Source organism: Nesoenas mayeri (assembly GCF_963082525.1).
Source record: "Nesoenas mayeri genome assembly, chromosome: 1".
Taxonomy (NCBI): domain Eukaryota; kingdom Metazoa; phylum Chordata; class Aves; order Columbiformes; family Columbidae; genus Nesoenas; species Nesoenas mayeri.
This window is the reverse complement of record NC_137541.1, coordinates 72,107-85,453: the sequence shown is the minus strand read 5'-3', so window position 1 is coordinate 85,453 and position 13,347 is coordinate 72,107. Positions and strand designations below refer to the sequence as shown.

The 13,347-nt window shown below is 56.1% G+C and overlaps 1 long non-coding RNA gene across 3 annotated transcripts; it reads left to right on the top strand.

Moving 5' to 3' along the window:
• The first annotated feature begins 6,711 nt into the window (after positions 1 to 6,711).
• LOC308052695 lies at positions 6,712 to 12,850 on the top strand. Of its 3 annotated transcripts, none has more exons than XR_013923575.1 (6): positions 6,712 to 6,801; positions 7,993 to 8,089; positions 9,541 to 10,147; positions 10,547 to 11,587; positions 11,887 to 12,007; positions 12,535 to 12,850. It is a non-coding gene; the product is annotated as an uncharacterized lncRNA (long non-coding RNA). The 3 variants fall into 3 exon arrangements; XR_013923576.1 differs by lacking the exon at positions 6,712 to 6,801 and having other exon boundaries at positions 7,800 to 8,089; positions 10,547 to 10,733; positions 11,421 to 11,587; XR_013923577.1 differs by lacking the exon at positions 6,712 to 6,801 and having other exon boundaries at positions 7,800 to 8,089.
• Positions 12,851 to 13,347: the final 497 nt, after the last annotated feature.

Below are 13,347 nucleotides of genomic sequence, written 5' to 3'. Positions count from 1 at the left end.
ACCGGGGAATTCCCGGAAGGGACCACAGCTCCTCGGACCAGCTCGAGACGCGGGTAAAGCCCCATCAGTGAGATCAGGCACTTTCGTTGTCTGGCTGGGTTGTGACGCTGCCTGCGCGAGACGTGAGCGACACCGGCGCATGGGGTCTGCGCATTCGCGTCTGCGCGTTTTGGTGAACTGGGAAACTTAAAAAGAAATGAAAAATTAAAGAGGAAAATGAGAAAACAATAAATAAAAGAGTAAAACGAGGGAACAGTAATTTGGTAAAGCTGCCTTTAGTGATTTTGCTGTTTTTGCCTTAGCAATTGTATGATTGTGTCTTCAGTGACCTGTTGTTGTTCTACTTGTGTCTTGGGTGATTTTATAGTCCAATACTTACGGTTCACCAATTGTCTGTTACTGTGATTGTGAAGTAGGTGGTGGTACAATTGACAGGAGGGATTTGGAAGAAATCCCCCTCGGGTTGTATTTCATGACACTGGAAAAGGATCGTTTGACTCTCTGGGGAACAGCAACCGGGGGGAATCTGATTAAATATTGTAATTAATGGTGGCCACTGTAAATAATATTTATATGCGGCACAGGTCTAGGTGGCTATACTTTGGGATGTGTAGTATAGTACTGCACTACATGTAATATATAATAAGATATATATTTTAAATCATATATTGCTTATTACATAATGTGTATTACACAATACATAATGTTACATATGCACTGTATTTATCCCCGTCAGATCCATTTGTTTTGAAAAAGGATAATCAGAAATTGAAACCAGTACAAGGTTTGTTGAAGAACAGCTATTGGTGTAGAATACACAGAGAACATGAGATCAGAATTGTCCCTTGGTCAGTCCAGAGTGGGATCCTGATATCCTTATATCGGGGCACAGGCTGCATTGTTATGGACTGTGCATTTTATACGGGATTAGACACGCTGCGCCTAAAGCTGTAAATACACCAAAACCTTCTGAGATTAAACAGGATCGTGAGGAGTCTCCCACTGAGTTTTTACACCCTCTTAAACCGACAGCTCAGTAATAGATTAATATAGATCCTGACTTGGAGAACAGAGAATGAGAATTCTTAGTTGACTGGGAGCTCATTATTCTGTGTTAAACACTATGCAGGGAATATTAAGTAGCGATTCTGTAACATTTATGGGTGCCACAAAAATTGCAAAACACGGCCCTTTAACCTGCTGCTTAGAATGTTTGTATGTGGAGTCTGTACTTATTGATTGTGTACCATGTGTCTTCTCTTGTGCACAACGAATGGTTGAAAAAAGCTTTAATGGTGCAATGGCTGTGCAGTTACACGCTGCTGTGGCTGCAGTTCTTAAACAAGAAGGGGAGATGTGGCAGGGTTGTGACATCAGGCCTGAGAAACTGCAGGAGTCACAGTGTGAGAACAAGCGCTGGTGGAAGAACAAGCAGCAAAGACTGTGTGGGACATGAACCATCAGGGACAGAGGGACTGATACGGGATTGGTACATCAGGGACAGGTATTGATACGGGGTCGGTACATCAGGGACAGAGGGACTGATACGGGATCGGTACATCAGGGACAGGGATTGATACGGGGTTGGTACATCAGGGACAGAGGGACTGATACGGGATCGGTACATCAGGGACAGGGATTGATACGGGGTCGGTACATCAGGGACAGAGGGACTGATACGGGATTGGTACATCAGGGACAGGGATTGATACGGGGTCGGTACATCAGGGACAGAGGGACTGATACGGGGTTGGTACATCAGGGACAGGGATTGATACGGGATCGGTACATCAGGGACGGAGGTACGTGATGTTTCAAATGCAAACCTGAGTTTGTATTAAATGTCTCTTTGCATCTTAAAGAGAGTCTGTGCTACACCCCTTTATCTGTTTCCCAAATTGCAATTTAAACACCATTGTAAAAATAAAGCTTTCCCCCCTTAATTTTTGTCACATATTGTAATTAGAATTAATAGAGATCTTGAAGCCCATGCTAGCTAAACTGGAGAAAAGACAGCAGCCATGTGTATGTTTAAATAAAGACTAAATCAAGTCTGCTAGCTCATTATCTTTAAGCGTTTCACTGTGATCACCTCCCTCCCAAGGTTTTGTGTCTGTTGTATCAGGGCCTGACACCCACGGCCACAGCGGATGAATCACCACGGGCACAGCACCAGAACCCGCCTGTTTGTGTCCAGGATACCCACTGCAGCAGACACTGTTGGTAAAAGAGCACATCATGGAGCTGAAAAACCATCTAACTGTGTCATTATGCACATTCACTACTCTTTTTTCTGCTTTATACCCTTTGTAGCACACGGAGCCTGATTTTCCTTCTCTAGGGCCTTTCCCCCGGTTCACCGCACTCGTGTGATCATTGCGCTGCACGTGGGCAAAACCAGCCGTGCCCTGTGCTTCTCTGTAAAATAGTAAGAACGCTGATATAATCGTGCCAGGAACTGCCTTCACAGTGAATATTTGAAGGAGCCCACTGGTAAAGTATTGTTAATTGGTACTTGCATTATGGATTAGATGCAACAAAAATCCGTACTTTCTTTTATCCTTTGCTGTACAGGAGGTGGTTGAACTTTTCTGTAGCAGATTCAGTCACCTGTTGTAAAGCAAGAAGGTCGTCTCCTGTGGGAACCAGGGTAGATTTATCCATACTCTATAAGCACCATCGATGAGCTATGTAGAGTAACAGCTTAAAAACAAACAAACCAACAACAAGAAGCTAATGATAAAAACAACAAAAGAGGCAAAAAGCCCCACACAAACCAACCCCAAAGCGCAGAGGCTCCTGAACGCCCCCTCTCAGTGCTGCGATGGCCGTTTTCAGGGAGCCCGCGGGGTGTCCCCAGAACCACAGACACAGGTGACCCGGTGGATGGTGCCGGCAGAGAACAGTCTGTGTGACCCAGCCCATGAGCTGCCCGGGAAAGCCGGGGACAAAGGGCCGGGGCAGCAGGAGGCTGGTTCCAGCTCACGGAACAGCCCGAGCCGGGACGGCCCTGGCCGTGCCTCCTGTCCCGCCGCCGCGGGCTGTCCCGGCGCTGGGCATCGTTGCGCAGGGTCGTTTGAGAACCGCTCCTGAAGGATGCGAAGCGCCCAGAACAGCAACACCTGCCCGGCTGCTGCTCAGCCGTGGGGAAGGGCTGGAACGGACCCCGTAACAGCCCCAGAGCTGCCGCAGGGGAGGAGCCCAGTTATTGCTGCATACGAGACACGGGCACAGGCAGAGGCAATGTATTTTATTAGGCCAGAAGACATCTTGAGGAAAAAGAATACTTTATAAACGTCGGGGTCTTATCTTTTATCAGCGTGTCTGCCGTGCCCGCGGCTCCGGGAAAGCGCGTTCAGGGACCCCGGCTGCCCGCGGGTCAGGAAACAGCGCCCGCGCTGCGGGCCCGGGGGCGCTGCGGGCCCGCGCTCGGTGCTGCCGCCTGGTGGCCACAGCCCGGTACTGCAGCTGGGGAGCGGCGCCCTGTGCCCGTGCCGGGGGGACGAGGGGGCGCTGCCGCTGCGGGCGGGGTCGTGCCGGTCAGAAAGCGGGGGGGGCAGCGGTCGGATGAGCCGCCGGGAAACAAAGAGGCCCCCGGCTCCCCCGGGGCAGCCCCGCTGCGAGGGGAACGGGCGAGGCGGCAGCAGGAGGCGGTGGCGTCTCCTCGGTCCCGGGCACAGGGGAGATAAACCTGCCGGCCGGAGCTCCTCAGGGCTCTCTCTGTTCACAGTGAATTTATGGGTAGGAGACCACCCGCCCCCCTTCCCAGTGCAAAGCAAATAAGCGCGGTTTGTTTCCTTTTAAACACGGCTGCTGGAAGCCGCGCGGCGAGCAGGGGAGTGAGGATGCTGCTCCCAGCTGTGCGGTTGTACCAGCGAAGGGCAATGCAGGACGGAAGGGCTTTTTCTGCTGCGCGGACCCAGCCGCCCCTTGTCAGCGCGAGGCAGCGGAGCGCGGTTTGTTGTTCCCTTTGACACGCGGCTGCTGGCGCGGGAGGGCTGGAGGGCTGGGAGGGCGGAGCGCTGGTTGGCTGCTAGGGACGTCAGTCGCCACTCTGTCCGCCTATCAGGTGGCCAGAGGGGCGGGCGTTGAAGCCTCCGTACTGCGCATGCGCCAAAGAGCGAGCGCTGATAGGGTGCGAGAGAGGTGATTGACGTGTCTTAGGCAGCCAACCGGGACGCGGCAGGGGGCGGGTGCAGCGCTCTCACTACTGCGCATGCTCAAAGTGCGAGCGCTGATAGGCGGCGAGAGAGGTGATTGACGTGTCCTAGGCAGCCAACCGGGACGCGGCAAGGGGCGGGTGCTGCGGGCTCCCTCCTGCGCATGCTCAAAGTGCGAGCGCTGATAGGCGGCAAGAGAGGTGATTGACGTGTCCTAGGCAGCCAACCGGGACGCGGCAAGGGGCGGGTGCTGCGGGCTCCCTCCTGCGCATGCTCAAGCCGCGGGCGCCTCGCGGCGTTGGCGGGGCGGCGGCGGGGGGGGGGGGTAACCGGGAGCGAACGGGACCGGGGCGGCTGCGGAGCGCTCGCTGCGGCCGGCGGCCGGGCATCTGGAGGCAGGCGGCTCCGGGCCGCCCTTCGTGAGGCTCCCCGGAGGCGGCAGAAGGGCAGAGGGGAAGGAGGCGACAGCCGGGGACCTCCCGCCGCGGGGGTCTCCGGGGCGCGGCGGGTGTCGGTGCCCGCGGAGCCCGGCGGGACGGCGGGAGAGCGCGAGGGGAGCGGAGCGGAGCGGCGAAAGAGGCGGCAGGTGAGTGCGGCCGCGGCGGGGGTGACCGGGGTGCCGTTCCGCTTCCCCCCCCGCCGAGCTGGCGAAGCTGGTGGGAGGCGCGTGTGGGACCCTGCGGGCAGGTGCGCTGAAGGCTGGCGGTCTGGAGCCGCGTCTCCCTCCGGCGCGGCGCCCGTGCCCGGTCCGGCGGTCCCTCCGGGAGCGGCGCAGCCCCCGTTAGCCGGGGGGACGTTGCAAAGCAGAGCTAAGGCGCGGTTGCAGGCTCGGTGGCGTGGCGAGCGGGGCGCCGCTTCGGCGGGAGCTCGGGGCGAGGCGCGGCGCGGCGGGTTCTGTGTCCCGGTGGCGCGGCTGTCGCGCCGCGGCTGTCTGTGCGCTTTTTTGTTTGGTGGCGTTTGTTTTTTGGGTTATTTTTTCGGGATTCCCGCGCCACGCGGCACGAGCGCTCGGCCGGGGCTGCCGCGGCGGGTCTCAGTGTCGCCGTCCTGTGGGCAAAGCGCGGTACTGCAGCCGGCCGCCCCAATGCGGTGCCGCGGCGCGCCTCAGTGCCGCCGCCCTGTGGCGAAACCCGGGTACTGCAGCGCACGGCCAGGGGGCAGAGACGCCGGTTGACCCGAAGCGCTCAGAAGTGCCAGGTAAGTGCCAGGTAAGAAACACAAGCAGTCCGAGGTGCCCGATAAGAAACAAACGTCAGAACCGGTAGGAGCTGCGGCTTCACAGCTCTTTCAGCGTTGATCGTATGACGCTGATTTTGATGCTAGTCATTCTTACTTGCATTATGCTACAGTGTTCTGTTTGGTGCTGCTCTTGCGTAACAAATTAGTTTGTATCTATAGTAAAAAATAATATGTGCTGCTTAATCCGCCTGGTAGTAATGTAATGATAAAAATGTTAAAGTGGAAAGAAGTGAAATTATTTAGGCGTGAGCAATAACTAAATTTCATTTCAGCTATTACTTGGTGAACTAGGCAGCGGTTATTCCCAATCTGAATCCTAGTTTAAAAAGCACATTGTTTGGAATTCCTTTTAAATGATAAAGGCGGAAAACTGATGTGGAGTCATTGGTAGCTACATTTGAACAACCTGTACACCCACAGTACTGCCCCACAGCACCATATAGCTCCTGTACTCTGCCCCATACATCCACAGCAGTGCCCCACAGCACCCCATAGTGACTCTGTTCTTCCCCATAGACACACAGTGCTGTCCCACAGCACCCCGTATCTTGTTCCCTCTGCCCTATAGACCCACAGTGTAACCCCACAGCACCCCACAGTTCCTCTGCCCTACAGATCAACCGCACAGGGCTTCACGAAAACCAACAGTGTCTGGCAGAGCCCGACAGGAGTGCAGGTGCTGTCACTTCAAGTGAGATTCCAGGTGATTTGATCGGGGTGGTGGGTGGGCCTGGGGTGATTGATCCCTCCCCTTCCCAGGGGATTGTAGGAAGGGGTGGGCGGGGCTCAGGGTATTTGAGCCCCGGTCCCCGGGGAGGGAGCTCATTCAGCTCCAGGACCGCTTGGGTGCCGGTTCTCTGCTGCTCTTTCGGCAGTCGGCAGCTTTTGAGCTGTTTCAGCTACGTGGGCAGACGTCTTAGGAGGAGCGGAGCTGTCCGTTTGAGGCAAGAGCTTCGGGCGCGGCAAAGGTTCAGTAGCAGCTGTAGTAGAAAGGTTGTTTGTCGTTATATTTCATTGGCTGATTCAGTTCCGGGTGCTTTGCATTTTCCAGTAATTCCTGACTACGATGAAGATGGAGTGTTGTGTTTTGGTTTGCATTGTTGTATTAATAGCTGTTAATATAATCTCCTCTCCTAGAAGAGTGTTTTGTTTCCAGGACCTTTGCAGCGTGCAGCGGCCCCCGGTAGATCGTTCAAACGTACCTCCCGGAGCTCAGCCAAGGCGAGCAATGACTCGTAGACTGCTACCGATAAATATTATTCGGGTGCCTAATCGTAGGCATGTCCTTGCTTTCCTTATTGTAGGTGATGATGGAGAAAGTGAGAGCTGCAGGAAGATCCCCGTTAGCCCACGTGGCGTTTTCCTCTGTTGAAGATGGATCTGGTCCCTTGTCCCTCTAAAAGTTAAGTGGAGGCACGAGGGCTGGGAAGGGGCTGGGAACTGCAGGGAGGGTTTAAAGTTCTCAGGCAGAAAAGGGCAGTCCAGGAGCAGTCCCCTTTGGGCAGATAAACGGGGTCAGGGAACTTTACAGCGCCACGCCAGCGTGCGCTGGGCAGGGCAGCTCCAGCCCGCGTCTGTTGTCGCGTAGTTCGGGAAGCGCGCCTCGCGCCTGTCAGACGATCGTGGGCTACCGTTGCGCTCCAGGGTCACGAAAGCCATTTCAAGCGCCATCCCGGGGTCTGGCAAGCCGGTGCCGATCGGGGTAGCACCAATCGGGTGCTGGTTTTCTTGTATCGACAGCCGAAAGGGTGCACGGTTCTTGCATCTTGAACGTTTCCGGTCAGTTGTGTTTTATGGTGTAGTTCTGGGCTGCGACAGCAGCTCTGCTCTCTGCCCATCCAGTCTAAGGGACTGGCACTTCTTCCCAGCATCTTGAAGGTTTTAAGTCTTGCAGCAGCTTCTCTGTGCGTTTGCGCCAGAGCTGCCGTCTCATAAGGGGCCCTCACCAAGGAGGAGCAGTAGATGTGGGGCCCCCGCCCTGGGAGGTAGACCTGGGGGCCCCCGCCCTGGGAGGTAGACCTGGGGGCCCCTTGGGAGGGTTAATCCCAATCCTCGTTTTTTTTGGCAAGCCGGCCCTCGGCACCTCTCCGGTGGCCCGTGCGCAAGGAGCAGGCTCAGGCAGGGTTGAGCTACGGTGGTAACGGCCGCTGCTTCTTCTTTCCCGCTCCCAGAGGCCACGCTGAGGATGTGGCCGTTCGCTGCCCCCCCGGGGATGCCGTGGGCTGCGCCCGCCTCGGGCAGGCGAGGCTCGTCTCGCAGCGCAGAGGGCAAAGGGACGGGGGAGCGCGTCTCGTCCGTGGACGGGTGCTGGCGCGGCTGGAGCCGGAGAGGTTGGGGAGAGGTAAAGAGGAAGCAACGCGGGGCCGTGGGCCCGACGTCTGCTTCCTGCGGCGGGCAAGAGAGAGAGCCCCTCTCTGCGGAGGGCGAAGGGTCCCTCTGCGTGGCGTGCGGCGGGCCAGGCCGGCAACGCGCGCGGCAGGGTCCGTGCGCGTATCCTGGAGCGGGACGGCTGCGTGGCGAGCGAGCCGGCGAGGCTGCGTGTCCCCGAAGCCTCGTCTCGTGGGAGCCCTGACACCCCACCGTGTTCTCCTAGGCTGAGGACGGCCGAGCGCCCCGAGGGAGGAGAGGAGGAGACAGGAGCGTCTGAGCTGTTAGAAGCCTCCTGGCAGCCACGGAAAGCGAGAGCCGCTGTGAGTCCCTGGCCCTCGGGGCCTCGTCCCCGGTTTGTGTGTCCTGGTGCCTCCCTGCCCCTCCGTCTCCTTTTTCCCCACGCTTTCTCTGGCCCGTTGTGGCCCCCGCCGCTCTGCCGCCCCCGCTGCTCTCTTCCTCTCTGCGTCTGTACGTGCTGCTCTGTCCCCCGACCTTCCTGTCTTTCCTTCCTCCCTCCCTCCGCCTTGTCTCTCTGTGCCTTTCTCGTGCTCCGCGTTGCTGGCTTTCTTCATTCTGTACGGCGCTGTTCCCGTCCTCGTTCCTGTTCTGAGCCTTCGTGCTGCCCCCCGCCCCGTTTTTCTCTCGTTTTGTTGTTTTTTCCCTGCCCTCCGTCTCTCCGCGGGGCTCCTCGTTCCTCTCTTTCCTCCTGCAGCCCCCTGTGCTCCCCGCGGTCTCTCTGGCTCTGCCATCGGTTTTGCCCGTTGCTCTCCCTCTTGCTTCCCGTTGATAGGAGGAGCAAAAGTCTTTTAGAAAGCGCTCGGCATGAGGTAGCAAGACTAGGCCTAACGTAACAGAAACCTAACGGAGCAAAACTAGCTCTGTAGGGACTGGAGGTGGGGCAAAGCGGGATGTCCTTGGCTCGCAGGCTGGGAAGAGGGAACGTTCCACTGACTGGAGAAGGAGCTACTGGAGTAGCAGCACCAAATGGCAGTGGGCGTGCTCAAGAGATGAGGTCGAGAAGCCGACACCGGGGCGGGGGGGCACCGGGGACCACTGGAGACCCTTGACGGACACTCTGGCGTACCGACGATGGACTGCCAGCGGAGGGTGGCGTTATGGAAAGCGCTTCTGTTTAAGGCATTAACTAAGCGCTAGCAGCAAATGAACGTGCAATAGGTGTATGTCATAAATACCAAGGAGCGTGAGTCACGTGCACGCTCGATGACGGGGCGATCCTCTGAGCGTGCGGCGCGCTGTATTGAAATTGCCTGCCGTGTAACGCTTTCAGAGCAGCGTTAAAGAGTCTTTTTTGCCGCCTTTTTGGTATCTCCCCGCGTCCCGTGGCTTCTCGCTGCGTCCCCGTGTCCCGCTCCCCGCCCGTGGCCGCGTTCCTCTCTGTCCCGTTGGCCGTGCCGGGCTTTTTTGCCCCGTCTCCGCCGCGCCGATTTGTTTCTTCCTCTGCCCTGTTCCTCGGTGCTCTTCCGGCCTCTTTTCCTCTGTCCCCCCCGCTGCTCTGTTCTCTGCCTTGTTTTTTCAGATGCCTGTCCCTGCTTTCTCTTCTCGCCTTTGCGGAGAAGCTGCCGGGGGGCAGAGCCGCTGTTTGACCCGCGGGGTTCGCAGTCAGGTCTCTGCGTGTCAGTGTCCGTCCCCCCGACGGGGGTCAGGTCCCCGTTTGTGTGCAAACAACATCCCTCCCTCGGTGCCTCCTTAGAACGTTTAATGGTGTAAATATTGCTACTGCTAACGCTGTCGGTGCGGCTTCTTTCCTCAGCGGATCCGTCTTGCGGTCGGTGGCCCACGAGTGCTTGGCAACAGCAGAAGCGGCTGGAAGGGACCGGCCGCTGGAGGATGCCGAAGGCTCCTGGGTCGCTGACGGGAGCGGCTTTGCGTAAAGCCAGGGGTACGCGAAGCCGGGCGTGCGGTGACGGCTGCCCAGCGGGTAAGGGAAGCGAAACCTTTGCCTGCAGGGACTTCTGCCCAGAAAGCTGAAGAAATTGCTCTCACGCGAGCTTTAGAATTACGCAAAGAGAAGAAGATTAATATTTGCACGGATCCTAAGCAGGTTTTTCGCATGGTGCGTGCCCTTGAAGCCATTTGAGAAGAATCAAGTTTATTCACAGCACAAGGAAGGCGGATTGAACATGATGCTCCAGTTGCTGGGAGCTGTGCTGTTGCTAGAAAAGCCGCCGCCACGCGTTGCAGAGGGCCTCGGAAGGGAAACACTGATCAGGAAACTGTAACAAAGAGGCTAAGAAATGAATAGGAGATTTCTAGCCGAATTAGAATTAGGGTCCAAAGAAGCTGTCACCGGCGACGGGAGGGCAGCGGTGCCTCGCGGCGTGAGGAGCTGATGCGCTCTGTCGAGATTAGGCGAAAAGGTAAGGGCGAATTTATAAACTCTTTGCGAACGAGTGACCCGGCAATGTGAAACGTGTCTAGAAAACCACCTTAGTACTGGATACAGGGTACAGACAAGAGCAACTGGACGAGGGAAATGTAGCAGGGCAACTCTGGCCAATAGAGTTCTCCAAAGTGCCTGGAAAAGGGGGGGTATCGATGTTGGCCGGCACGAACGGGTCCCTTCTCAGGCTGGCCAGCAGCATTGCCGTGCCGGGGGGCAGCTGCCGGGCTGTGGGCCGGGGGCTGCGGCTGTTTGGGGCGCTGCCCCCGCTTTGTTTTCCTAGGGGAGCCCCCCCCCGTTTTGGGGGGTGGTGGTACGTGCACGTGTAAGTGACACGATGTTCCCAGCTGCTTTGTTCTCTGCCTTGTTTTTTCAGACGCCTGTCCCTGTTTTCTCGCTTTTGAAGAGAAGCTGCCAAGTTAACGTATGCTGCGCTGAAGTTATAGAAGATGTAGCCCCTCCTTAACCGGTTGACGTGCGGGAAAGGCTTTCTGACCGCCTGCACGGCGAGGGGGCGTTTTTCGCCTTTCGGATCCTTCTGCACGACAAGAGGGAGACGGAAGGTTAAGTAACACGTTGTTTAGAAGCTGAGAGCTTGGTTTGTATTTAACTAAGAATTCACAGATGCGTGGTCAGCGAGAAACTAAAGGGTTATAAGTAAGCTCATGAAATGAAGTAAAGAACGCGGCTTAGCCTTGGTTTTTGACTATGCACTGGAACGGCAATAACTACAGCAGAAGCTGCCGCGGCTTTAACGCGCAAGGGGCGTGAGCGTTGTGAAGCCGCCTGCGTTGCAGAGTGTCCTGATTGCGGTGCTGAGTGTTGGATAGATTGGAGCTGCGTAGCGGAATTGTTTTGTTTTGGAGAGGGTGGGATCAAGTTGGAGCACAGCTTGTGAGGGCGGTATGTCGTGGGTAGGCTTTAGTATTATGCGTGGAGCGGTGCTGTAAGCGTTGCTAGTTATTGCCTGTCTTTGTTCCAAGATGAGCCGCGTCGTTCTGCGTGACGCGTAACGGGAGGACGGCGTAGGAGCGTCGTTGTGAAAAAGAGCCCGTTGGGGGGTATTTTAGCTGGCAGGAAAGAGACTGGGGAACCGCCCGCTGATGATGCGAGTAGAGCAGCCTCGATGAGATGTGATGAGCAGAGGCCGTTGTATAAAGTGGACGAGGAAGGAAAGGCTGCGGGCAAAGCGCGGCGCTGCAGCCGGCCGCCCCAGGGCGGAACTCTGCTGTGGAATTCCTGTGTTTCAGAGGGGGAGCTGTGACCGCCCCATGCTCAGCAGAGCCCCCAGCCCAGGTCGGGGGAGCAGGACTCGCGGCACCGTCCTCTGTCCCCAGCGTGCCGGGGTGCGGCTGCTCGCCTGTGGGACGTGGCTGCGGCTGTTCGTGGCGCTGCCTCCCCGTTTTTGGGGGCTCTGGTATGTAGATAGGTAAATGGCATTTTAAAGTAATGAGCTGGCAGCTGGGGCTGTTTTCCTTTTCTACCTTTTTTTTTTGGAGTGAATAAATGGGGGGACTCAGGGCGTGACCATGATGTTACTGGAGGAGCAGGCCAGCGAGAGGTGGGGGCTTACAGCCCCAAAATGCCTGAAGATTCATGGGCGGGGTGTTCAGTGGTACTGTGGGGAGCAGAAATTACTCCCCATCCCCTGCAGGATAAACAGAACAATCCCACATCAAAGCCGTCCTAGAGAAATACTCACTGTTTGTCATTCAGGTTCTAGAACGGCCCAATGTCCTGTTAAAGGTTGTGGTGGTGCGGGTCAGGGATCCCCAGGCTGTGCCGGGACCACAGGACGGCTGCTGGTGGAACCGAAGTCAAGGACAACTTCTCAGAGGTAAGAACCTTCCGATTTGTTCCCCTCAGGACACATCCCTTTGCCTCTGGACCCCTCACAAGCTTACTCGCCCCCTGGTTCCCTCAGAAACCCATTTCTTTCCAGTTCCTCTGCGATTACCCTGCCTGCCTTTGGGTCCCTGCAGGCTCTTTGGTGGCATCACGGTGCCTGTTTGACCTTTGCCCCATTAAATTCCCCTCAAAACTTGCCCATTTGCTCTTGACACATCCCAGAGGCCTCATTTTTCCCTCTTGTCTCCTCTCAGGACCGCCCATCTGTTGGCCCCTGTCGAGGGTTTGGATTGCGGAGTGACAGTAAAATCCTGGCAGACGTATTGTTAACCCCCTCTCCCCCCCACTTCCCCCTTTTGCCTCTCCCTCTCCCCTTTCCCACTCAGGACAGGCGATCGGGAGGGAAAGAAGGACAGAGAGAAGAGCGTTGGAAAAATTAACAATGTTTTACTAATGCTACTAATAAGAATAGAGAAAATCATACAAAATATACAAAACCAATCTTTAATGTCTCAGCACCTGCAGAGCCGGCACCCGAAGTCCTGGACTGGACTCTGCAGACAACCGGAGCTGGATTCAGTTTCTCACTAGGCCTCAGTTCGCAGGGACGACTAGCAAGGTCCTCTCCTAATGTCACCATAAGCAGAAGGGACGAAAAGGGGCCAAGAGGACAAGATCCTCGTGATCTCCCACTTTTATATGAAGTATTCACGTGAATGGGATGTTATACACCGTTGGTCAGTTTCTTGGTCACCTGTTTCTTGTTGCCCCTCTTGCAAGATGTGAATCTGTCCTTAGCAACAAGTTAGCATTCCATTGCTCTGTTTACCAAAACAGGTATCTGATTCTCCAGGAAAATGCAGCTAATGTGAAGCTTTAGCTGACAGGCAAATTCACTAAAAGAGAAACTTGTTTTTTAACAAAACCAGGACAGCCCCCCACCGCAATCCCCTCAGAACTCCTCTGATTCCCAGCTGCTCCTCTCAGGACAGCTGAGCTTGTCTTTTGGGGCCCCTGAGAGCCCCCATTTACCTTCTTTGACCTACCTTTGTTGTCGTTCCCAGCCGATCCTGGTGTTTTCCGTCCTTCGGGACTTACTTATTACTGTTGTGAGAGTCAGAGAGAAAATGAGGAGTCTCTGTGACTTACAACTGTCATTGTTGATCTACAGTATATTAGAGGCGGATTCTTGCAGGATTTATTGCTGCCTTGTCCTTCGCTCCTCCCCAGAACGTAGCGCTGGTGCGAGTTCCCCAGTACACGTGTGTGTGTCCAGCCGGGTACGTCTGCGGGTGAGCGCGTCAGGGTGGGCAGACGGCTGGATGGACG